Below are 12,792 nucleotides of genomic sequence, written 5' to 3'. Positions count from 1 at the left end.
TCTGATAACCAAAAATGGCAAAGAAGGTTAGTACATTTTCCTTACTCTTATTTGAATTAATTTATTATTAAGATTATTGAGATTTGAGGGAGATTTTGAGGTTTGAAATTTTAGGGTTCCAATTTTGAATAATACATAAATTATTTTGATTCTTAGTTGTTTTGGTTGAATTTCTTGAGGGGTTTTCTACTATAGAAAATGTAGATTTGATTTGTGTTGAAATTGAAGTCAGAAACGATGATTTTTTTGGCCGAAAAAGGGATTAGAATCATCGATGCTCCTGTCTATGGGACCAGTGGATCTCACAGACTGAATGAATTCTCCCATGGTCAGGACAATTTTAAATTCATCCATGATTATTTTGGAGGACAAAAGCTTAGGATTTATTTTTAAAGGTATTTTTAGTTTCGTTTTTGAATGATAATTTTAGAGATGATTTTATTTTTGTTCTAGAATGATAATTTTAGGAGATAAAATTTTGTCACCAAAGATATAGGATTTATTTTTAGGGATAATTTTAATTTCGTCCTAGAATGATAATTTTAGAGATAATCTTATTTTTGTTCCAAAATTATAACTTTAGATGACGAAATTATATTTTTGTCCCCAAAACTTAGAATTCATTTTTAGAAACAATTTTAGTCTGATGATGAATTTTACTAGACAAAAGTTTATTCGTCCCCAAAAACTTAGGATTTATTTTTGGTGACATTTTTTGTTTTGTCTCATAATGTTAATTATAAAAAATAATAATTTCGTCTCAAAATGATTATTTTAGAGAACAAAATCTTAATTCATCCCAAAAAACTAAAGACTTGTTTTTTAAAACATTTTCAATTTCATTCTAAAATGATATTTTAGGAGACAAAATTTTAATTTGGTCCTCATAACTAAATATTCATTTTATTTTATTTTATTTTTGTCTCAGAATTATAATTTTAGGGGATGAAATTCTAATATTATCTCCAAAAATATAGCATTTACTTTTAGGACAATTTTAATTTTGTTTTAGAGTGATAATTTTAGGGATAATTTTATTTTTGTCCTAAAATGATAATTTTAGAGGATGAAATTATATTTTTATTCTCAAAATTTAGAATTCATTTTTAAGGATAATTTTAGTTTTTTTCCAAAATGATAATTTTAGGGGATGAAATTAAAATTTCATTCCAAAAATCTTATGATTTATTTTTAACGATATTTTAGTCTCATCCCAAGATAATGATTTTACGGACGACTTTATTTTTGTCCTAAAATGATAATTAATTTTGTCCTCAAAACTTATAATTCCTTTTTAGGGGCATTTTTAGTTTTGTCCAAAATGATAATTTTATGAATAATTATAATTATGTTCCAAAATGATAATTTAACACAACAAAATTTTAATTTCGTTTGCAAAAATTTAGGATTTATTTTTAGAAAATTTGAGTAAAATCATATCAAATTAATAATTTATTATTACCAACTAAATATAAAAATTATTTTGATATATATCAATTTTCTCAAATATAATAATAATAATAATAATAATTTACACAAGTAAACTTATTAAAATAAAATATTTTTAATGAAAATCTATTATTACTTTTAACAAAAGATTATCCCAAATAAATGATTTTGTCAAATTCTCTTCTTCTTGGTCTTTCCATTTTTTAGTTTTCGTTTGTGGTAACTAACTTTGTTTGCTTTGTCAAACCATTAAGATGGAGGAAAAGAAATGTTGCAGACAAGATTATATATAAAATTGATAGGAAAATGATTGTTTGATGAATGTATAAAATTGAGTCCTGTTGCCATGGGCAGTTGGGTCGAGTCCTTTTAGATTTGAAAAATGGATTGCAGTGTTTAGGATTGAAATCTCTTCATCCTCACTCCAAAAGGTCTTAGTTGATGAATGTTGCTTTGTCTTTTTGGTGGGGTTCATTTGGCCTTTTGATTCATCACCTTCCACATTGTCATGAGGCCTCTTTTCGAATGCCATCGATGATAATCTTTTTTAACCTGTAATCAATTGAAACAATAAAATGGTAAATCATTGAACTGAAAGTTATATATTCTTACTTACCATCAACAGAAAAATTATATAATAGAAAAGTTAACTATAAACAAATTAAAACGCTCACCCAACAGTAAATTCTTCCTCCTTGAAGATTCAGTTTCCAAAATATATAAAGCCCCAAGCAGAGAGGAGAAGAAGAAGAAGAAGCGTCACCCGGCAGGAAGCTTAAAGGTTGGACCATCTTTGCTACCTAATTAATTCATCAACATGCATCCATTTATTTATTAAATATATTTTTTCTTGATTCACTCAAAATTAATGCAACCCTAAACCCATCATCTTCTTCATCCATCACAAATCATTTCAATATATTGGAACTTCAAATTTTGATTGGTTAGGTTGCATGCAGATAAAGACTCCATTATTAATATTTGCAGGCTTTTGGGATGCTAAAAAATTATACAAAAACAAATCTTAATATTCTGCACCAAATCTTAATGCAAACATGTCCATTTCCAAGACTCTTTCATTTTATATATATATATATATATATATATATATATATATATATATATATATATTGGAAAATATGCCATTTTCTTAAATTTTATAGCTAGTGTAACTTCACTCAAATATGCTCTTTCAAAATAATTTGAATTGAATAACCAAACTAACGTGGACTTTATTTTGTTTATGAACGAACAAAATAATTAAACAACTTATAAAATATTTTTTAATAGAAAAATATTTTCCAATTCATTGTCCTTATTAGTCCTTGGAAATAAAAAGTTCAGCCTCAATGTATTACCTAAAGAAATAAAAAAGTGCATAAAGTCACAAAAATGCTTTGGAAATACTTGTTTTTCACTTATTTCCCAACCGAAACCGTACCCAGGTGACAATTTACCACCTTGAAGTAAAAAAGTGATATTTTCACTTTTCCTTTTTTTTTTTCAAAACTCAAATGTTATTTTTAACAACAAAATGATATTTTTGTTAGTTTATAAATATTATTAGATTAATATCATTTACACTCCTAAAATATAAATAAAGTTTATAATTTATCACTTAAACACTCTTATTCAATTAAAAATAAATAAAAAAACATAATCTTAACTTCGATTAGTCTCAAACTAATAACTATATCAATTACAATTAAATTTATGATTAAAAAATAAACCAAAATTATAATTGAATTATGCGTAATTAATCAAAATCGCACCATTTAGTTGAAACCGCACTATTCTGATGCTATTTTAACAAGAATTACATCCAAAATAATGTCATTCTTATGCATTTTTTTGTCAAAATCACTCTAATATGATGTGATTCCAACTAAACACATTGGCTTGGTGCAATTGAAGGGTCATCAATGATGAATGTCTACCAAAAATTGTTTGTAATAAAGTAAGGGGAAAATGCTATTTAATTTTAATAAATACTAAATATAATAAAGGGTATTTTTTTTTAGTATGTCTATTATAAAAATTAAAGAGTTTCACAAATGATACCTAACAAAAGGTGGGAATTCGACTTTAAAGATGATTTATTTATCATTTTTGTATAGTTCAGATGAAAAGTAGTCGTTCTCTCTTTTCAATTCTATGTCAAATGACTATTTCCTAACCATGGTTTGATTAAATGATAGATTTCCATCTGTTTTATTTGAAAAAGTCAATTCCCCACCTATTTGTCAAAATCAATTATTAATTTTAATAGTCAAAAAATATTTACGTTATTTTCTTCAAATATTATAATGGATGTGTATTATGGAGTGTCAATATTTAAAAAAAAAAAAACTCATTAAGAATAAATGCATAATTTTTTAAATCTTATTTAGGAAACTAGTATATTCACCCTATATATTTTAAAAATATAATTAATATAATCTTAATAATTTGTAATATAACATTTAAATCTCTTATTATATATTTTTAAGTGGGGAAATTAATTAAAATAAGAAAAATTATAAGCGTTTATATATTTTTAGGCCACCGTAGAAAAGTTTTACTAAAATAAGCAAACCATATTTTTTTTACCCATTTTACCTTTATGTTGAAAAACCAAATAAAATCCAAAGTCAATCACTTTCAAAGTTACTTTTGCCGAAAACGAAAAAGAGAAGGCCGAAATAAGAAATCTGAAAACACTGAGCAAGAATCACTGGCGAATATCCTAAAAGCAGTAGAAGCGGCACTGACAACGATAATATATCAACCAACAATGTCTTCACAGGTTAGTTATCATTTGTATTTATTTATTTGGTTTAATGTTGTTGATAAATTGATGATTCAGTGTAAATAATTTATTAAGATGGTTTAGTGTTGGGATGTATTGGATGAAAAAATTATTTTTGTTGAGAATGTGCATTAGTTGTGGTGGTTACGGTGGTGGGTAGGGTTTTTACAGTGAAACCCTAAAATCTGTCGATTTATGTATATATGTTTTTGAATGTTTTGAATGGTATAAAATGATGTAGTTTTGATGTTAATGGATGTCTGAAAGCACAGCCGTCGAAAGATGAAACCCACGCAAATTTGCAGAGCCACCGTGCAAACCGTGCAATCGCGCAAAGCGCACATACTGCACAAACCATGTCGACTGTGCAAACCACGCCAACTGCGCAAGGCGCGCATACACTGCGCAAACTGTCCGTTCCCAAACCGCGCTAATGCGCGCATAAACTGCGTAAACTGATTATCCACATGCATACACTGCGTAAACATCGCATAGATATTGTGCAAACATCATGCAAACCGCGCGCAAAGTAACGCAAAATGCTAATTACAGAATGTGAAATCTGCTTTATAACTATTTAAATTTAAGCTTTATTGAATGAAACTAAAAACATTTCATTTCATTTTAAACTCGATTTCACAAAAATTTCCAATTAATAATCAAGTGAGAGAGAGGCGATTTCATGATGTGCATGATTAGAGTTACCATTAATATTGGTAGTCACAAGGATACGGTGAAACATATTAGAGAGCATAAAATATTATTTAGACGAACGTGTTTTAGACGTTTTTTGGATCTTGAAATGCATGAATATAGTTCAACCCTATTACATAGTGTATTATTTCGACAAGTAAATAAGGGTGAGTTGGGAAAAGTGTTCTGGTTTTGATTAAATGGGGTCGATTATAGATTTAGTTCGATTGAGTTTGCTATGATTACTGGATTGAGGTTTAGTACAGAATCAGATATAATTGATTACATAACCATAGATTCTTTGAATTTTAGAAACAAATACTTTCGAATTGGTAAATCAGTGACTCATGGGGATTTAGGTAAAAATTTCATATCTAAGGCATGGGGAGACAATGATGAAGATGCGGTCAAAATAGTTGTATTATATCTGATACATTATGGATTATTGGGAGCAGAGAACCGAAGAGTGGTGTCAGAACATATAATGCAGTTAGTAGATGATTGGGACAGTTTCAATAGATTTCCATAGGGGACTATGGTTTGGAGGTTGACTGCAGAATCAATGAGTCGAAAAATGGAGAAACGATATGAAGAAGTTATGAATGAGCATCGAGCATACGATCCAGACATTCCAGTGCAAGGTTATGCATTGATGGGATTTACAGTTGCATTTTAGGTAACCTTATAAATAAATATGACTTATATTATTTACTTTTTTGGGTTGCATATTCATTTCATAAATTTTATCTTTATATAGGATGCAGATATGGATATATGAAACTCTCAGTAGCCTGAGGGGTTTCGTAGCTTGCAAGTCCAAAGATAGGATCCCTCGCATGTTGAGATGGAAGTCACTTGAGCGGCCGGGGTGGGATCTTGTGAACAGCATATTTGGAACTTTTTAGGTATGTTAATTTATTTTTTGACATAAAAAATCAAGTTAATTAGTTATATATAAAAAATTGATATATTTATTAAAATATTTGTTAGAATGTTGTCACTCTTGTCTTAATTCCATCTGTTGAGGAGAAGCAATCAGTTTGGTTTAGAGAGGTTATGGATTACATGGGGTACACAGATGAATTTGATGATAACTGTATCTCTATTCAATCTAGCGGTGCAATCCAATCTCCTCACCCCATACGTCAAAGCACACCTATACATAGTCCAAGCATGTCTGGATGGTCTCCACCACCGGTTACTAGATCAGAGTGTCGTTCCACACATAGAACATCAATGTCCCCTCGTGAAACGATAAGAAGATCCCCCGATGTTACACATACTGCACCCACATCTACTACTGAATATGTTCATATTGAGAAAATGCTACGTGGGTTTATGGAAACAGTGGAAGAACGTTTTAGACAATTTGAAGAGCGACAAACGTCCATTGAAACAAAAGTGTGTGAGATGCAACGTATGTTTCATGCCACCCTTGGATATGAGGTTAGTAAGTCCAAAAATCATTTGTTTAACATTTAAAATGTAACGATGATAATTATATTATAATAATCTTTCGTGATAACACAGGATGAGTCAGCGAAGGTCATTATTGAGGTCGCCCAGGATGATGATGTTTGTGCGCCTGATTATTATGAGGTGATCACTAAGCATAGACCTGTGGAGACACTATTTCAACCTCAGTCGAATACCCGAAGGACATTACGGGGAAGAATTATCAAGAAGGGGCAGATACTACTCAACCCTTTTACAGATCCTATGAGACAACATCGGGCACGGGAAGGGAACCAACCAACAAATATTGATTTTGACCAATGGTATGATAACGCCGACAATAATGACACAACATTAACTTATTTGCACGGGCCTTGTAAGAAGCTTGACTGGTAGGATGAGATTTGCACCGAAACGAAATGGCTAACGAATGATGTGACTAAGTTATCGATATATTTTTATATTATATTTGTACATTGTCATTACTATAAACAAAGTAATTATATGTTTATATTGTTTTTTTAGCATATGGATAGTTACTTGGTGATGTTGCCCATTCCTACCCAAATGCTAATTGGACATGTGTTGATGCGTTTTGGGATGGTTGGCTACCATGTATTTTACAGGATCGAGAAGTGGTTGATTGTGACAACCTTCAATGGCCTCGACTATTACTAGATCATATTGAAGGGATATGTCCACAGCTGTTAGAACAGGGAAGGGATATGAGATACGTTGCATAGGCGAGAGTTGACAAAGTAATTAAAAAGTTCAAAATTATATAATCAGTTACACATCTTTAATTAAGATTATGTTATATACTAACTTTTTGTTATTTCTTTTACAGGTGTACATTCTTATTAATTATGATTGTCAACATTGGGCGTATGGGGAAATTGACCTCAATGCATGGACTCTTACCGTTTAAACAAAAGGCCTTATGAAAAAATATCAGACAACCTCGACAAGAAAACACGCTTTATGTCATGATACTGCACCTTCAGACAACCTCGAAAGTACGTATCCCTGATCTTATGTCAGGAGGAGCGAGGAATATATGAAAAAATATCAGTGCATCCACTAAACAAAAGGCCTATCACCAGAGCAAACTCAAACGGGCTAAATCTCACATCAACCCCGCTAACCCTAAACCAAAACTCGTCTCTGGCAGAGGGCTGATGTAGCTGTCGTAGTAGAAATGCATGAACCAATATCCTAGAGAATTTAGTTTTAGATAAACGAATGAGATACCCGAAACATGTCCTCTCAAATAGTCATAACTGATCCGGGGTCAGTGTAGAAGTAATCCTAGATAATGCGATGCGTTGTGCACGACCTATCACATTTGCCCAGAAGTGTCTGGACTCATCGGGGATTCACAGCTGGCCTTCAACACGTTTTCTTTTGCGAGAAATATCCTGCAAAAATTTTAAAAATTCGTAAGACATTCATAAAAAGCAAATATGTAAACAAATGTAGTAATAAAAAAACATAGAAAGATGAAAAACAGAAAACAATCAAAAAGCAAATAACAAAATTTTAAAAATAAGATTTCAGTATCTTAAAACAGTGAAAATAAAAAAATGGAACTGAAATTCAAATTTTATACGTTGAAATACCTTAGAATGTCAATAATCGAAAAATCGTTTAGAAATCTTAAAAATTACTAGTCAATATATTCTAAAAGAGCGTAAATCAGAAATACAAAACTGAAATTCGAATTCTAAACGTTGAAATACCCTAGAATATCAACAAATGAAAAATTGTTCGAAAATATGAAAAATACGAGTTAATATATCCTAAAACAGTAAAATTCGAAAAAACGAAAATGAAATTCGAATTATATACGTTGAAATACCATAGAATGGTAACAATAAAAAAATCAGTCGAAAATTTGAAAAATTAAATGTTATATCCAAAAAGGACGAAAATCAAAAAAATAGAACTAAAATTTGAATTCTATACTTTGAAATATCTTAAAATGTCAATAAGCGAAAAATCGTTCGAAAATCTTCAAAATACGAGTCGATATATCCTAAAACAGTAAAATTCAAAAAAACGAAACTGAAATTCGAACTCTAAACGTTGAAATGCCCTAAAAGGTCAATAATTGAAAAATCGTTTAAAAATCTGGAAAATACGAGTCAATATATCTTGAAAGAGAGTAAATCAAAAAAACCAAACTGAAATTGGAACTCTAAACATTGAAATATCCTAAAAGGTCAATAATCAAAAAATCGTTTGAAAATCTGGAAAATACAAGTCGATATATCCTGAAAGAGCGTATATCGAAAAAACGAAACTAAAATTTGAATTTTGAACGTTGAAATACTCTAGAATGTCAACAATCGAAAAATCGTTCAAAAATCTGGAAAGTACGAGTCGATATATCCTGAAACTATGAAATTCGAAAAAACGAAAATAAAATTCGAATTCTACACGTTGAAATATCATAGAATGTTAACAATCGAAAAATTATTCAAAAATATTAAAATATAAATCGATATATCCTAAAAGAACGAAAATCAAAGAAACGGAACTGAAATTCGAATTATATACTTTGAAATACCTTAAAATGTTAATAATCAAAAAATTGTTCGAAAATCTTCAAAATACGATTCAATATATCTTAAAATGGTGAAATTCGAAAAAACGAAACTAAAATTCGAGTTCTAAACGTTGAAATACCCTAGAATGACAACAATCGAAAAATCGTTCAAAAATCTGGAAAATACGAGTCGATATATCATAAAACGGCAAAATTTGAAAAAACAAAAATGAAATTCGAATTCTATACGTTGAAATCACATAGAATGTGAACAATAAAAAAAAACGGAATTAAAAATCAAACTCTATCAGTTGAAATACGTAAGAATGCCACTAATGGAAAAAATAGTTCGAAAATCTGAAAAAATACGAGTCGATATATCATAAAACGTTGAAATTTGGAAAAACAAAATTGAAATTCAAAAATACGAGTCAATATATTTTATAAACGAGAAAATCGAAATATTGAGTGAAATTACGTTATTACATCGTAAAATATGTCCAAAAGGCACAAAAATCGAAAAACTGAATCTCAAATTCAAAAATTACATATTGAAAAACCCTAAAACAGAAAAAACGGATATAAAATTCGAAAACTACACGTTGAGAAACCCTATATGTGAAAAATATCAATTTACCCCCTGAGAAAATTTTTATTACAAACAGGTCTAATATTTATCCCTTACCCCCTCAGTAATTTTCGAATCTATTAGCGCCCCTGCAATTTCAAAAAAGAAAATTTTCCCCCCAACCCACAGTATTCACGGCAACAACCCACTGTCACATGACAAATTTCAGAAACACCTGTCGTGGACTAATCTCTAACGGCCAACTCCCTAATGTTTTAAAAAAACTACTTAACCCCCTAACCCATGGTCAATGTCTCCTGACTGTGGGAGTATTCGTCATGACCGTGGGATACACTGTTCCCACGGTCGGACTGTCGATTACTTTGGACGCATTTTTTGGCCAAAAATTTGTCATTTCGGCCTCTAATTTCAACATAAATCAAATCTACATAGGCTATAACCCAAAACCTCTCAACAAATTCAACGAAAACACCTAAGAATCAAAACATTTTAAGCATTGTTCAAAACTGAAACCCTAAAGTTTCAAACCGTAAAATCTCTCTCAAATCTCAATAATATGACAATAACTTGATTCAAACAAGATTAAGGAAGATATATTAACCTTCTTTACCATTTTCGATTGTCGGAAAGCACGAAAATCGTTGAAAATCTATTTGACCGTGGGACAGTGGAAAGAGCACGATTTATCTATTGATTTGCATAGTGAACCGTGGAAGTTTACCATGGGAAATATGAAAATTTTCCTTGTTTATATATAGGGGCAGTTTGGTCATTTCACAAAAGTTGGGCATTTTTGCTTTAACCTGATTATTTTGGGCAATTTTGTTAGACCCCCTTAATTTTGGCCTTTTATTATAATTTCCCCTTTAAAAAAATCGTAATTTTATATATCATATAACATAGTTGGCCAAAGTACGTTTTACATCCAAGGTTTATTAAAATGTCAAATTTACATCCTTAAAGATTCAAAAAGCTAGATTCCTACCCATTATATCATCTATTTTCATTAGAGAATTCTATGAAGTGAAATGATAAAATGGTCATTTTGCATAGATTTTTTAATTTTATTTTTCTCTTTCAAAATGACATATGTTTAGAGGATGAATTTAATTTTTGAAAATGATAGAATTATTAATAAAAATTTTAGGGGTCTTTTTGAAATTCAAAAAACTTTAAATTGTTCTAAAAATTTTAAAATTTTAATATATTCCTCAATAGATTCAAAAATGAAAATTAAACTCGTAAAGATTTAAACAAAATACAATATTCTAAAGTTGGTGGCGTTTTAATTTTATTAGGGGTCCTAAATGATAAATTTTAAATTAGTAAATATATATTGGTAATTTGACATTTATATCTAGTATTAATAACAATTTCATAACTTCAATGAAAAGGTAAAACAATCATTTATACAAAATTCATTAATAAAAGTAGTTAATATTCGGAAATTTAACTTTTGAAAACTTAATGGGTGGGAAATAGTCGTTTGGCCTATTGAATGTTGGTGTTGTGGAAATATTGGTGCCTAGAGTTGTCAATCAGGCCTACCAAAGTAAGGTTGACTTATTCAAATTGATGCTCGTAAAAAAAATTCAGACTCAAGCTTTAGGCCAAAGATTTTTTGTTTAGATCTAGTTCATTAAAATTTTTTGTAGTTCAAGCTTGTTTTAGGTCTATTTCTAACCCATTTTATAACTTAAAAAACTTTGCAAAAACACCCTTAGAATTTCTAGAAGGTTTGAAAACATGACAAATATGCCCTTAACTACAAAGAATTTTTGAACCCCTTAGGCCTAAACCTGAACAATCTCTATTAAAGTTCAAGTTTAATAATTTAATAGACAATTTTTTTTATTTAAGGTCGCCCAAGATTCAAATTCTGTTTAGCTTGAAACTAAATTTTTCAAACCAAACAATTTGACCTTAGACTTACCTTACTCGTCTGAATTGATAGTCCTATCTGATAGTTGTAAAGGGAGAGAAAAAGGTTGATCAAAGTTGAAGATAAATAGACATAGATAGTTGTGCATTAATAAGTGAAACAATATTAACAATTAACAATTAATTATAAATAAATTTGACTTAGTTCTCATACAACCATCAAATAATGTCGAAAAAAAGTATATATTCATGCAAAATCTCGTGTTACATTCAAATTCTACATACATCATTCAAGTTAAAAAACAATAAATTGACTTTATATTATCATATATAAAAGTTTATATCAAATTAATAAGACTAAATAACATTTCTGCATCCAAGGTTTGAGCTAAAAATACTTTTTCACTCCTAACTCTAAATTACTATAAATAATATTATTTTACCCAAAATCAAACCATGTTAAAAAAAAAAAAGAAATTATATTAAATGCCCTAAATTAAGAGGGTCTAAGCAAAATTACCTAAAACAATTAGGTTTAAGCAAAAATGCCCCCTTTTGTGAAATGACCAAACTGCCCTTATAAATAAACCAAGAATTTTACATATTTTTCTCATTATTTTCCCATGGTTTCATTGTACAAAATCAGAGAATTTCGCGTCTCCCATGGGTATCCAATAGGCCTTCCATTAGCGAAGGGATTTTCATCGATTTTCGTGTTTTTTAATGATCGAAAATGATAAAGAAGGTTAGTACATTTTTCTTACTCTTGTTTGAATTAATTGATTGTTAAGATTATTGAGATTTGAGGGAGATTTTGAGGTTTGAAATTTTAGGATTCCAATTTTAAGCAATGCATAAAATGTTTTGATTCTTGGTTGTTTTGGTTTAATTTCTTGAGAGGTTTTGTGTTATAGAATATGTAGATTTGATTTATGTTGAAATTAGACTCAGAAACGACGATTTTTGGGCCGAAAAAGGGATTAGACTCATTGGCGCTCCTGTCCGTGGGAATAATGGATCCCATGGACAGAATGAATTCTCCCATGGTCAAGAGGTCAAGAGAGATCGACCATGGATTAGGGGGAAATAGTTTTTTCAAAATATTAGGGAGTTGGGGAAGAGGCTTTGTTTCAGTGGGTTTATATTCTTCATCATCTTCCTCTTCTTGAGATGTGTCTTCTTCTTCTTCCCAATGAGAACGAACCGTTTCTTTGGTGCCATAAATGAGGTGATTAGAACTTATTATGGGGAGATAAAAAGATTGATTTAAGGTTAGAGAGAGATATAATTATGTATTTGGAATAATATTTCAAAGAAATATTATGCTAATTGATTCACTTTTAATAATATTTCAAAGGCCGAAAAGAAATGTATTTGGAAGCATGTGAT

The sequence above is a fragment of the Mangifera indica genome, chromosome 8 (assembly GCF_011075055.1).
Source record: "Mangifera indica cultivar Alphonso chromosome 8, CATAS_Mindica_2.1, whole genome shotgun sequence".
NCBI lineage: Eukaryota > Viridiplantae > Streptophyta > Magnoliopsida > Sapindales > Anacardiaceae > Mangifera > Mangifera indica.
Note: the sequence above shows the minus strand (reverse complement) of the source record.